At 55.2% G+C, this 12,472-nt stretch overlaps 2 long non-coding RNA genes across 2 annotated transcripts; both read left to right on the top strand.

The window, feature by feature from the left end:
• The first annotated feature begins 2,132 nt into the window (after positions 1-2,132).
• On the top strand, positions 2,133-4,662 carry LOC122209027. Its single transcript, XR_006197412.1, has 2 exons — positions 2,133-2,351; positions 4,393-4,662. It is a non-coding gene; the product is annotated as an uncharacterized LOC122209027 (long non-coding RNA).
• Positions 4,663-10,159: 5,497 nt separating this feature from the next.
• LOC122209026 lies at positions 10,160-11,986 on the top strand. Its single transcript, XR_006197411.1, has 2 exons — positions 10,160-10,205; positions 11,539-11,986. It is a non-coding gene; the product is annotated as an uncharacterized LOC122209026 (long non-coding RNA).
• The last annotated feature ends 486 nt before the right edge of the window (positions 11,987-12,472 follow it).

Here is a 12,472-nt window from a genome sequence, read left to right as displayed (position 1 = left end):
GCTCTGCAAGTATTATCTCATTTAATCCTCGTGACCCATTTCACGGATGAGGAAACTCAAGCGAACAAAGGGTAAGTCACTTGCGCACAGTCACAACACCCTCGTGAGCGACAGAGTCGGGGTTTGAACTGTAAATGCCACCCTCCCAACAGCTAGGAGAGGCTGGAGCCACCCCCGCCCTGGCATGGGGCGATGCTCAGCTGTATTCTCAGAGATAAGAAAGCAAGGGGGCCACGGGGCAGCTTTGGGAGAGGGTGGAGGGAGCCTGGACCCTCCTGCCCCTGCGTCCATGGACCCGCACTGAGGGCTGAACGCCAAGCCCTATAGAGAACGAGGAGAGGCGACCCCTTGTCTGGGCATGTGCGCTGTGTTGATGGATTGGAAGCCATGCTTCTCCTGAGGTCAGTGGCCCTCCCTGCCCTGCCAGCCGTTCTAATAAAATATGAAGTTCAGAAACCCCAGGCAATCCTCTCTCTCCGCTGAGTGATGACCTTGTAATTGGCTCACAAGCTAGCTTGATTTATCCACTCCAACCCGGGCAGCCCGAAAAGGATGAATGAGCTTCAGCGGCCTGCGGACGAGAGCAGAGTCCCTGGGAGCCGTGATGCCATGGGCGTGGGGGCCATTTGTCACCACCAGCCTTTGCCTAATTGTGGGAAGATAAAGCGGGAAGGTGCCGGGTTGCAATGTGTAATCGTGGTCTTTCGTGGAACAACCTGGGGCCCAGTTGGCCAGGCGGGTGGTCCGACTGGGAAAGTCCCAGACACGGACCTGCTCCTCTGACACTCCCCCCACCCCCCATGAAAGAGGGCCCTGTGGGGAGGGACTGGGAAGCTAATGGTGCTACAGCCTCAGGGGAAGGTGATGCCCTCTGCGGAGCGTCCTGGGTTCGAATCCTGGATCTGCCATTTACCGGCTGAGGGCCGGTGGCCAAAGTCACGTAACCTCTCCCTGCTGAGCATCATGGTTCAGAGCACAGACTCTGGATTTGAATCTGACCTCCACCTTTCACTAGCTGTGTGGCCTTGGACAAGTTACTCGATCTTTCTGTGCCTCATTTTCCTTATCTGTACAATGGGGACAATAATAACACTCAACAGAGCTGTATTAGCTTTCTAGGGCTGTTGTGGCAAATTATCACGATCTGGGGGGTTTAAAACAACAGATATTTATGCTCCCACAGTTCTGGAGGCCAGAAGTTTGAAATCAAAGTGCTGGCAGGGTCACGCTGCCCCTGAAGGCGTTGCGGAGAGGACCCTTCCTTGCCTGTTCGCCTCCGGGTGGCCCCAGAGTTCATTGGCTTGTGGCTGGGCTGGTCTTCTTATGGCCCCCCCCTCCTCTCTGTCCCCTGTAAGGACACTTGCCATTGGACTTAGGGCCCACCCGGATAATCCAGGACGATCTCACCTTAAATTTTTTTGACTTCATTACCTTTGCCGAGACCCTTTTACCAAATAGGGTCACATTCACAGATTCCGGAGGTTGGGACCTGGATGTAACTTTCTGGGGCTGCCCTTCAACCTACTCCAAGGGCTGTTTTGAGAATTAATGAATCAATACTTGTAAAGTTCTGAGGCAAGGGGCTCGCACATCTTAAGTGCTATACAAGTATCTGCTTCGTGAATGTGTGCGTACATATATATTATATGATTATTATATATGTATTCTAGGTTCTGTAATGTATGAAACGTATACAGATATTTATTTATATTTTAATATAGATAATATTATAAATATAGATATAGATACCTATATATAATATAGATAATAAATAAATATACATATATTTATTTGTATTTTAATATAGATAATATTAGACATTAATACATTTATTATTAGTTTATATTAGACTTTAATTATATTTAATTTAATTTAATTAATATATTCGACTTTATATATTCCTATGTGTGTATTAACGCATATAATAAATCTACATGTATATATGCAGAGAAAATAATGGTACGCATTCTGGAGTAAATCAAGCTATTGCAATGATTAGAGAGGACGCTGTCACTGTGGTCAGGGCATAGTAACTATTTGGCAGATGCTGGCTTTTGGTATTATGACATCGTACAGGCTCAGGGATGGGAAGGTCAGTCCTTCAACTATGCCACAGATATTTATTAGGCATCTGTTTTGTGCCAGGTGCTTGTTAGGCAATGGGGAGAAAGGGGGTAAAAGAGCCCCCTTTCTTCCCAGAAAGTTGTAGTTGGGGGAACAGACAAAGACACAAGTAAGTATGTAACATTGTGTCAGCCAGTGACAAGGAGAAAGGAAGGACGAATAATAACATCAAGCATAACCCCAAATCACACGTGTCCTGGTAAAGGATGGACCCCTTGGGGAGACAGGTAGGTAAACTGAGAACCCAGCCTACCGTTTTAGGTTTGACACGCAGGGAAGGAGAGCGGGGACGACAGGGGAATCAGGAAACTTTCAGGTGGAGGGGAGGCGCCTCTTGAAGTGTGAGGAAGGGGAGGGAAGCAAGCAGAGCAAAGCGGGGGAGGGCATTCCGGCAGGTGGAACAGCAGGAGAGAAGTGTGCTGGCACAGGAGGGGCGATGCTCGGGGCCGAGGCATGAGGCGGCCTGATCCAGCTGGGGTGCGGGCAGCTGAGGGGCGTGGGCTGGCCACACTGCCAAGGGCACTGGGGACTGACCCGCGAAGGCTCTGGTCCCACCACCCAGCAGGGGGCTCGGTCACTGTGGCCTGACTAGGAGGACTCATGGACTTTCACACTCTGCTTGCAGCTGGAGTTTTAAGGACATGGGGACAGAGAGACGGCGGGGGGCGGGGGTGTCAGGAGAGAGGCAGAGTCCTGAACCATCAGAGATGAAATACACAACGTGCCTAACATGAGTTTCATAGTGGACCATGCTTAGAATGGTATCTGTGTTGTCCGGTCTGTAAGGAAACCAGGCTCAGAGGGGTGCAGCGATTTGCCTGAGGTCACACAGTAAGTTATTTCCTTGGTAGAACCCCTCTCCCCGCTGTGGCCTGCTGGGCCCTATGTGATCTGGCCCTAACCTAGGTCTCTGACCACGTTCCATCTCCTCTCTTCCCGCCACACGGCCCTGAGGGCCTCTGCAGCCAGTTCACCCTTCCCTTGCTGTTCCCACATCCTCTGCTGGGTAATTCGGATTCAAGGGCTCCAGCTTGGATGGCACCGCCTTGGGAAGTGGTCTGAGCCACATCCATTCAGGCTGCCTGAGTGGAGTTTGACTACCGCGGTGGGCGATGAACAGTTCTGGAGCTGACTCGCCACCCGGCTTTTCTGTTCCTGGCGTTTTCCAAAAAGCCTCGGCAGCGTGTCTAACCTCTGTATATTATGGTGGGGGAGAGGGGGGTGTGGGCTGGAGGTTGCAATGCAGGGGAGTTGATGGCCCGTTCAATGAGGGACGGATGGAAACTGGTAGATAGACGCCACAAATTCATGGCCTTCAGCGGAACAGTTCTGAGATGTGTCTTGCTCAGCACCACAGAGGGTGTCCAGGGGTACTGGGCCCAGTGGTCCACAGAGGTAACCGATTCCCTGAAACACCTGTATTTGCTTTTCTCATTTCCCTGTCTCTCTTGTCTTGCTCCCTCACTGCTTCCTGCAGTCAGCTCGTGGATAACCCACCTGCACCAAATCCTTGTCTCAGGCTCTGCTTTTGGGGACGCTGGAACTAAGACATGTACCTTTCCTGCTCCTATTATTTTCTGGGTTACTCAAATCACTTGCCGTTATCTCTAATCACGTAGCTTGTTGGTCTCGATAGGTAGATGGCCCCCAGTGTTCTTCACATCTTTCGATGCCCACTCGTATGTAGCCGGCCTCCCCCGCATTGTGACAGTGTGGTCAGGTGTGACCAATAGAATCCAGTGGACATGAGGGTCTGTGACATCTGAGGCTAGGGCAAAGGACATTGCCCTGCTACTCTGGCGAAGACAGCCACCACATTATAAGGCCACTCAAGCAGCCCTGTAGAGAGGTCCATGCGGGAGGAAGCAAGGCTTCCTGTCTACGGCTGCGTCTCCCACACCGTGTGGCCTTATCAGATACCCCCAAGTGGTATCAGCCCTGGAACGGCCAGCATCTCTGTGCCCAACTCAGTCTCTGGTCCGGCCAGCCAGGACGCCCCCGGAGCTGGCTTGAGTGTCCCTCCCCTCCAGGAGTGACACAATGCTCCCAAGGACAAGTCACTGGCTCAAAGGTCTGGTCCTAGCCCCGTTCCCTCTCGTTGCCCTGTGTCACCTCAGGCAACCCGTCTTCTCTCTCTGGCTGTGGCCTTGGCTCCAAGAGATACTCAGGAGCCCCTTCTGTGCATGAGGCGGGGTCAGCGCACAGAGCCCCGGGCCCCCATTCAGTTCCTGCCTTCACCCAGGGCAACTCTACTTTCCTGTTCTGTAGATTGGGGTTTCTAAGCAAGACATCACCTGATAGACACCTGCTAGAATCATGGCGAGAAGTTACAACACCAATTGCTGGTGAAGATTCAGGGCACCTGGAATTCTCCCTCCTTGCTGGCAGGAAGGCAAAAACGCTACAGACACTTTGGGAAACCTTGGCAGTTTCTCCGAAAGTTAAATATAGATTTACCATGTGACCCAGCAATCCCCACCATAGGTATTTACCAAGGAGGGGGAAAACACTACGTTCACATAAAATCTGGACACAATTGTTCACTGAAGCTTTGTGTGTAATGGCCAGAAAGTAGACACAGCCTAGCTGCCACTCGGTGGAGAATAGGTAAATAAACCGCGGTTCCTCCATACGATGGAATACTACTCAGCAATAAAAAGGAATGAACGACGGACACGCACGGCACCGTGGGCATAATCCTAGCGCATCGTTACATACGTCGTTAAATGCAACGGCTGTTACAATGCAGGATCCCATTTATACGTCGTTCTGGAAGAGGGGATCAGTGGTTGAACCAGTGGTGGCGGGGGGGGAGGGCAGCTGTCGACCCCGGAGGGCCGCGGGGGACCTAAGCGGGGCCAGTGGACCTCTCCTAACCCCGATCGTGGTAGCCGTGACGCCACCGTGCTTTTTAAACTAGCAGACTTGCGTGCTCTGGGGGTGAAATTACTGAATGTAAGTTACACCTTGGCTGAGAACTGAAAACAAAACAAAAAAAATCATCAGCATCATCTGAAGAAAGGGTTCTGCTGTTCCAAAACAGAAGCCGGAATGTTCCCAAGCTGGGACACTCTAAAGGTCCTTCCCGCCATGCCAGTGTGGGATCCCGGACGGACGCAGAGCTGGGCTTCCCGGCTCGGAGTCGCGCCCAGGGGCTCGGCGTGCGGATCTGACACCCTGTGTCGGCTTGTCTGCTGGGTGCCCTGCCTGGGAGACACTGGTCCTCCCCCGCTCCCCCTGCGCGGCCTCCACTGAACAAACACTGACCCCTGCTGTCTCCTTCTGCTTCTCTTCCCCTCTAGCCTGCATCTCGGGGCCAGGAAACTGTGGTCCGTGCCTAGGTCGGGGGAGCTTCTGGAGAGGAGCAGGGGAACGGACACAAGCAAGAGCTGGCAGCCAGCCCTTCAGCGGGGTGGAGGTCCCGCTGGAACTAGGCTTTCGTCCCGGAGCCACCAGCCCTCTCTGGGGGCTGGGACAGGGCAGAGCCTGGATGGGAAGCCCAGGGGCTCCCAGGACACCCTGCTGCCTACCTGCCTTTGTCCCGGTGGCACTGCCCAGGCCTGAGGGGGAGGAGGAGGGGGAGGAGGGCATCAAGGGGTCCCACAGATGGGGGCAGGACTGGGGTACAGAGCCACAGAGGCCACAGGCCCAGTCGGCCCAGCTCTGCTGAGGGTAGCCAGCTAAGTGCTGCCCTTCTCTGGACCTCAGTCTTCCTGGCTGTTAAATGGGAATGCCAGTCCCTGTTCTTTGCTTCTCTCCTTTATTTGCACACCGAGCACAGGCACCGTAGGGGGCGTGAAGAGACGCACGGGGCTGCCGGGGTCCCCGGCCCCACAGAGCTCAGAGCCTCAAAGGGACCGGGAGGTTCACAGCAAACAGGGTAGCGACGGGCGGTGGACACGACGAGGCCCAGTCTACAAGGATGGCTTGGAACCGGTCTATTTACTCACTCCGGGAGATGACCCAGGGAACGAAGTGGGGTTAGGCTGGCTGGGAGCTGGGGGTGCGGGGTGTGGAACAAGACAGATTCTGGACTTCGCCCCAGAGCCCCCTGAACCTATCCTTGGGTGCTCATTCAGATGCGATGACACCAGCCCGGGCCCAGCTACCTCTGGGGTGATCTTGCCCAGGGAAAGAGGAGGTCCTTGGAGCTAGGGACAATGCGACTAAGATTGTGTGCTTGTGGGTGTGTGCTTGTGGGGGGGTGGGGGGCGCTGCGTGGCCGCTCTCGTGGCCGCGCGCGCTGTGGGCTTGCCTGCATTTACTCTCGTGCGTCTGCAAGGATACGCGGACACCATGCCCACAAGGCCGCAGGTGTGTGTGTCTGTGTGTACGTAGACGTGTGCGTGACATCGCGGCCCGCGTGGGCCTCGGCGTTGGGTGCGCGCACAGCCCAAACGTGCGTGCCTCGCCGTGCGAGCGCGCGTCCGTACTTCTGGACGTGAAGGTCGATGCCACGCGTCCGGGTGTACGGGTGAGGGGACGCCGCGTGTGTTGGTGGGCTGTGAGCGCGTGTTTGCGTGGGCACGGCGGGGGCGGAGCCACCGGGTCCCGTGCGCCCTTGTCCGGGGAGGGGGCTGCTGCCCCAGCTGTCCCCAGCCGAGACCCCGGGCACGCACACGGTTGCCTTCTCCCGGGGGCGAAGCCAGAGCCTCCCCAGGTGACACAGCCGCCCCGGGCAGGGCAGGGCAGGGCAGGGCCGGGCCGGGCACCGTCGGCCAAGCGCTGATGAGCTCCCTTCATGTGGTAGCTTGGGCCTATTTCTGTCTTGTTTGGCTCGTCCTGGCCGGGTGTTCCCGTCCAATGATGCCCTGTTTCTCCACCCGGCTATTTCAGCTAAGGAATGTGCTGTTTGTGTCTCAAGCAGAAAAACCAAAAACCCCCATTATGGTTAGCTGTCCTGCGGCTTCGAGCAGCCACTCATTTACTTAGGTTTCTCCTAGGCTATATTTGTCGACGGATGCCATGTTGAACTTGGAAGGCACGGGTTGGGGGGACCAAGGCCTCTTTGGGGGAGGCTGGGGCATCATCTCAGGCCTCCCCACCGTCCAGGACGGCGTTTGACTTCTCTGCCGGGGTGGGGGGGGGGGGGGGAGCTGCCCATTCTGTTCTCCCCCACAGTGCCCAGCACCCCTGGGCCTGGCTCCCCCAGGCCTTCGGCCTCAGCTGCAAGCCCTCCGCCCCCCGTAGAGTTTTCTGGAACCCTGCTCCACACATCCAGAGCAGCATGGGGGCAGTTAGGGCACAGGATCTAGAACAGAGCTGTCCGGTCTGACCCTTGGTTCAGCCATCAACTGGCTGGGTTACTCAAGCGAGTTATTTCTCTCCTCTGTTTTGCTACCCCTCCATCCACGAAGTGGGAATAAGATGTAGGACGCTTCTAAGACACGCATTTTCACACTCTCACATTGGCCTTACGGTCCATAGCGTGGCTCCAGTTTTTCTCTGTCTTAATGAAACAGGAACTGAGGGTGTGGTTCATAATCGATGGCGTGTAGAATTCTATGAAACAGGCTCATAGCCCTGTAACGGATGGCACATTTGAATTAAGCTAATTTGAGGAGGTTTTTTTTTTTTTTATGTTTTTATTTTTGAGACAGAGAGAGACAGAGCATGAATGGGGGAGGGTCAGAGAGATAAGGAGACACAGAATCCGAGGCAGACTCCGGGCTCTGAGCTGTCAGCACAGAGCCCGACGCGGGGCTCGAACTCACAGACCGTGAGATCATGACCTGAGCCGAAGTCGGAAGCCCAGCCGACTGAGCCAGCCACCCAGGCGCCCCCAGAGGAGGTTTTAATAAAGAAACGCAAAGCCGTGAGCAGGATGTGGGAAAACCACGGGCGGTAGTGAGATACTGGGACTAGTGAGAGAAGCATTTTCATGACTCCAGACCTCAAGAAGGAGGTGGGGGGCGAGGGATTACCGGAACCTTCGGGAGACATTTTGGTACCGAGGACCCTTGCCGGCAGTGACCTTCTCTTGTGGGGCGCACGGCCATCCCAAGACAGGCTACTGGCTCTGGCACCTATTAACTGTATGATTTGGGGCAAGTTATTTAGTTTACCCATGCCTCAGTTTACTCATCTGCAAAACGGACGTAATCTGCAAAACTCATAGGATTGTTGCCAGGCTTAAATAAGTGAATACATCAAGTGCCTAGAACATCTCAGTAAAGCCTGCCTATTATGGTCCTCATCCTTTCGGTAATAGTACCTGGAGTCGTTCTTTCTACCTTGGAGTTCTAAGCTGCCCCAGTGCCTGTCCTAACTCCAAACCTGGCCCTCCACTGTCCTGTCTGTTCTGTGAACTATGGCCAGCAGAAAGCCCTGGATCCATGGAACCACAGCAGTGATACAGGATCAGGTCAGGGTCACCTCCCAGCAGACACTAGTGGTAAACGGTCTCTGGTCTCTGCTTACCACTCACCGTCAGCCCCTCACCCTATCCTGCCCTACCCAGCCCCCCGCAGGACTAGAACACAGATGGCAAGCCACCATGGAGCGTCTCTAACTGACGTGGGAGTGGACGTCAAGAGCCTTGCTCCTGCCTCTTTCCCCTCCTCCCTTTCCCCTTCCTCAGCACCCCCGCGCCTCAGTTCTAGAATCTTCCAGAACAGTGGCTCCCCAACAGTTTCATCCACAGCCCCCTTAGGACACACCAAAGCCCCCAGACCACGAATCTCATCCTATCCCAGGGCAGGAAGGAAAGAGCAGGCGGTGAGAGCACAGAGGAGCCCCGTGGGAGCCCTCGAGAGAGCCTCTGTACAGAAATAAGGGCATGGGGGTGATTCATAACCAAACTGTAACACCTACATGTTTCAGAGTCTAGTAGTTATTGGAAAATGATAGGCCCCACACTCCGCTGGTGCAAATACGCATCCCTACATGCTGTGGGGTTAACCGACAACCCGCCACAAGCTGCCCTGATGACGAGGGAACTAAACCAACAGCGATTCGTAATTAAAACATAAGAATAGCGACAACTGCAAACCAGGACCAGCCCCAGGCAGCCCCGATGATGCCCGGACCTCTCGCGTAGGACATCTCGGCCTGTGGGAACATGTGGTAGCGTTTTGCGATGCGGCCAAGTGCTGCATGGCCGCCCGACGTCTTTGCCAAATGCTGAATCAAGTCTTCAAGAGCCTTCGAACGTGCTAATTTTCGTTTATAAATACCAAATTTTAGCAGCCCTCGGTGACTCACTGGATCTATTAGTGAGTGGCTATTTGTTTACAGAATCGTGCATCGTTTGCTGAAGAAAGATTGTTGGCTTGGAAAAAAACCAAAAATCACTGTGTCTAGAATCTTGTGTTTCAGGGAAAATAGCCACGATGTAGAAGCCAAAAGACCTGGGTTCGAGACCTAGCAATACACAGCCTGAACCTCAGAGTCTCAGGAGATCACAGCGGGCCGCTGCATCCATGACAGGCGGGCTTATGAACAGGGAAGTGACGTCATTGGCTCACAAGGGACTTGGCATCAGGTTGCAGTGGGAATCTCACAGGAGGGACAGCAGGGCCGGTGGCTTCAACAGCTCAGTGTCATTTTTGAGAACCCCCAAAGACGGCTCCGTCTTCCTTGGGGTGGCTTCCTCCCTCTGTGTGTTATTCCCAGAAGCAAATGTACAAGGGTGTTACCAGGGAACTGCCTTGGAGAGAAGGTGGAGAGACGGCCGGGCAAGTCTGGCACCAAAGACCGGGATCAAGGTTGGGTGGAAACGCTCTGGAGTGCCTGCAGGGACTAAGGAAGGGTCACCAAGGCTGTGGGGGAGTCCTAGGGCCAAGGTCCCCGCGGATCCCCTGGACGCAGCCCGCCTCGGTGTCCCTGCCACGCTCATTCATTGGCCGGGAGCCGCCGGAGGGAGGCGTGGCCTCAGGGTCAAGGTGGAGAAGGATTTCAGAATGCAGCGCAGTCCTTGGACATTTACGATCCCGGTGGTGACAGGTCTGCAGGGGAGAGGTGTCGCCGAGGTTTTAAGCAGGCTGCTTCACGCTCCGCAGTGCATTCCTGATGGCCTTGGGGGGCGGGGGGGGGGGGGGGGCGGGTGCCCGTCGGATGCCCTCCTGGAGCGGAATCTCCAGGTGGGTCTTCTGGCCTCCATGTGCCTGTGTCATCATTGCCTCCTTCCCTCGGCCTTCATGTTTCCTTCTGCCACCTGCCAGGGCACCTCGGGCCCTTGCATGTTGCTCGGAGTCCTGCCTGGTTTTCTCTAATAACCATCTGAGTAACCACTTTGGCCCGTTCCCCGGGGTCCTTGCTGGGGTATGAAATTCCCAGGCCCCAAGGAAGTGCCCTCCGTCAAGAGATTCTTGTGTCTCTGGTCCTACACGCCAGCCCCCTTAAACAAGAACCCCTGAGCCCCACCCCCTCCCCCGGAGCTCCGCCCACACTGAGCCGGGACCGCGCCACTCATTATTGCTTTTCTTCGGCTGCAGAGCCACCCCCGGTCCCACCGCCTTCCACCTCAGCCTCCGCGGCAATGTGGGCCTTTGCCCTACGTCTCAGCCTGGTAGCCGGGCTCCCAGTAGAAGCGTTTGTTGCCTAGTGACGGGGAGGCTGCTCCAGCCCCCCTCCCCACCCCCCACCCCCCACCCCCCCAGCCAGGGCGGAGGAAGCACCTGCTCTTACGGGCAGGGCACGCTGCCCCTGCAAGCTCCAAAGGCCCCAGGCATCCATGTGCCCGAGGACATCCATCCAGATGTCCCCATTCCACATTTCAGGACCCCCCAGGTCTTCCCAAGCAGGGCCTTGGCCTTTGCATGACAGAACTGCCCTGGTGTTTGCACACAGACATCTCCGGTGTTGTCACCATGGAGCTCTCTGCCTCTCGCTCGGCTGTGTCTGCCTTTCCAGGGCAGGTGATAAAGGCCTTTTTGTGAGCCACCCCTGAGGCCAAAGTTTTGTCCTGGACCTGGGCACGGGAGGGAGGGATCCTGAACCATATCTGTGCGGCCGCAGCGTTGGGAAGGCCACCAGCGGCGTCTGCTACGGAGGGGACCTTACAAAGGACACAACCCCTGCTTACAGACAGGGATACTGGGGTCTAGAGCGGAGGTGGGAGAGACGCGCCCAGGGTCTCAAGGTGAACTCGGGCCGCGACAGGAGACTGGGACCTAGGCAGACTCTTCCGGAACAGGTTACACACATCCTGTCCCGGGACCAACACCCGAGACTGGGCCCTGCTCTTACTGAGCTGGCCTGGGACAGGCCCTCCCTTTTCGGAGATCTCAGCTGGGTTGGCCGTTTTGGTTTCTGGAGCTCCGCCTGGGCTCTGGCTACTTCTCCCTGGAACACCGGAGCAGCACCTAGGAGTGAACTCACAGCCACCCCGGGTGAGATATTTTTAGAGCCATTAAATGTAGCAATAACTCCTCACCTTCTCTTAAGGCTCATTTCCTACTTCTCTATTAAAAGGAATAAAAACCCATCCTGGAAGGCTGCCCGACACCCTTTTTGGGGAAGGAGGTGGGACCGGACGCCAGGCAGGCAGTGCTGGCCAAGGTCAGATGGAGTTTGCCTGTGAATCCTCCACGAGGCTGGCCTGACGGAGCAGCGACCCCCACCTCAGCTCTCCAGCGACGTCTGAGTTCCTGCTGCCGTGACCTGAGTACCAGAGTTTGTTCAACAAATGGGGACCAGATGGATGATCTTCCCGATGGGACTCAGGAGGGAGCATTATCTCCAGGTCATACAGACCTCCTCAATCACCTCCACCTTCCTGTAGCCTGGCCGGAAAGTCTACCCCTGGGCACTTTCTCTCGTTGGCTGAGCCCAGGGTTAATTCCACACGTCCACATTCATTCTTGGGGGTTGTCTTTTCTGCAGGCCCCTTGCTTGAAAATAGAAACACCCCTGGAAAGAAGTTCCAATGTCAGAGCTCTTTGGTTGGGACAGAGTGTGGATTCCCATATGTGCCACTTAGAAACTGGGTAATCAGGCAAACCATTTCCTCTCTCTGAGTCTCAGATACCCCCTGGGATCAGTTGTCTTTATAGGACCTCTCTCCTGCGGCTCTTAGAAAGATCAGGTTAATCAGTGGTTTGAAAAACTGCTTTAGAAGCTGTGAAGCTGTATCAGTCAGATGAGGTTAAGCCGTGCTGTAGTAACAAACCCAGAAATTTCAGTGGCTTAACACATAATTATTTCTCTCTCATACCGAGTTCTCTGGTTCCACCTTTTGGCTTCACCGTCTCAACTCCTGGCTTCCCAAGTCACCGCGACAGGGGTTTAAGGTCTGGAGAGCCCACACCAGCCTTTAAATGCTTCGAACCTGAAATGACACTCGTCACCTGCGCACCTAGCCCATTGGTCAGAATTAGGACATGGCGAGGACCGACGGCAAAGAGGC

Source organism: Panthera leo, chromosome E2, assembly GCF_018350215.1.
Source record: "Panthera leo isolate Ple1 chromosome E2, P.leo_Ple1_pat1.1, whole genome shotgun sequence".
NCBI lineage: Eukaryota > Metazoa > Chordata > Mammalia > Carnivora > Felidae > Panthera > Panthera leo.
This window is presented reverse-complemented; position numbering and strand designations above follow the sequence as displayed.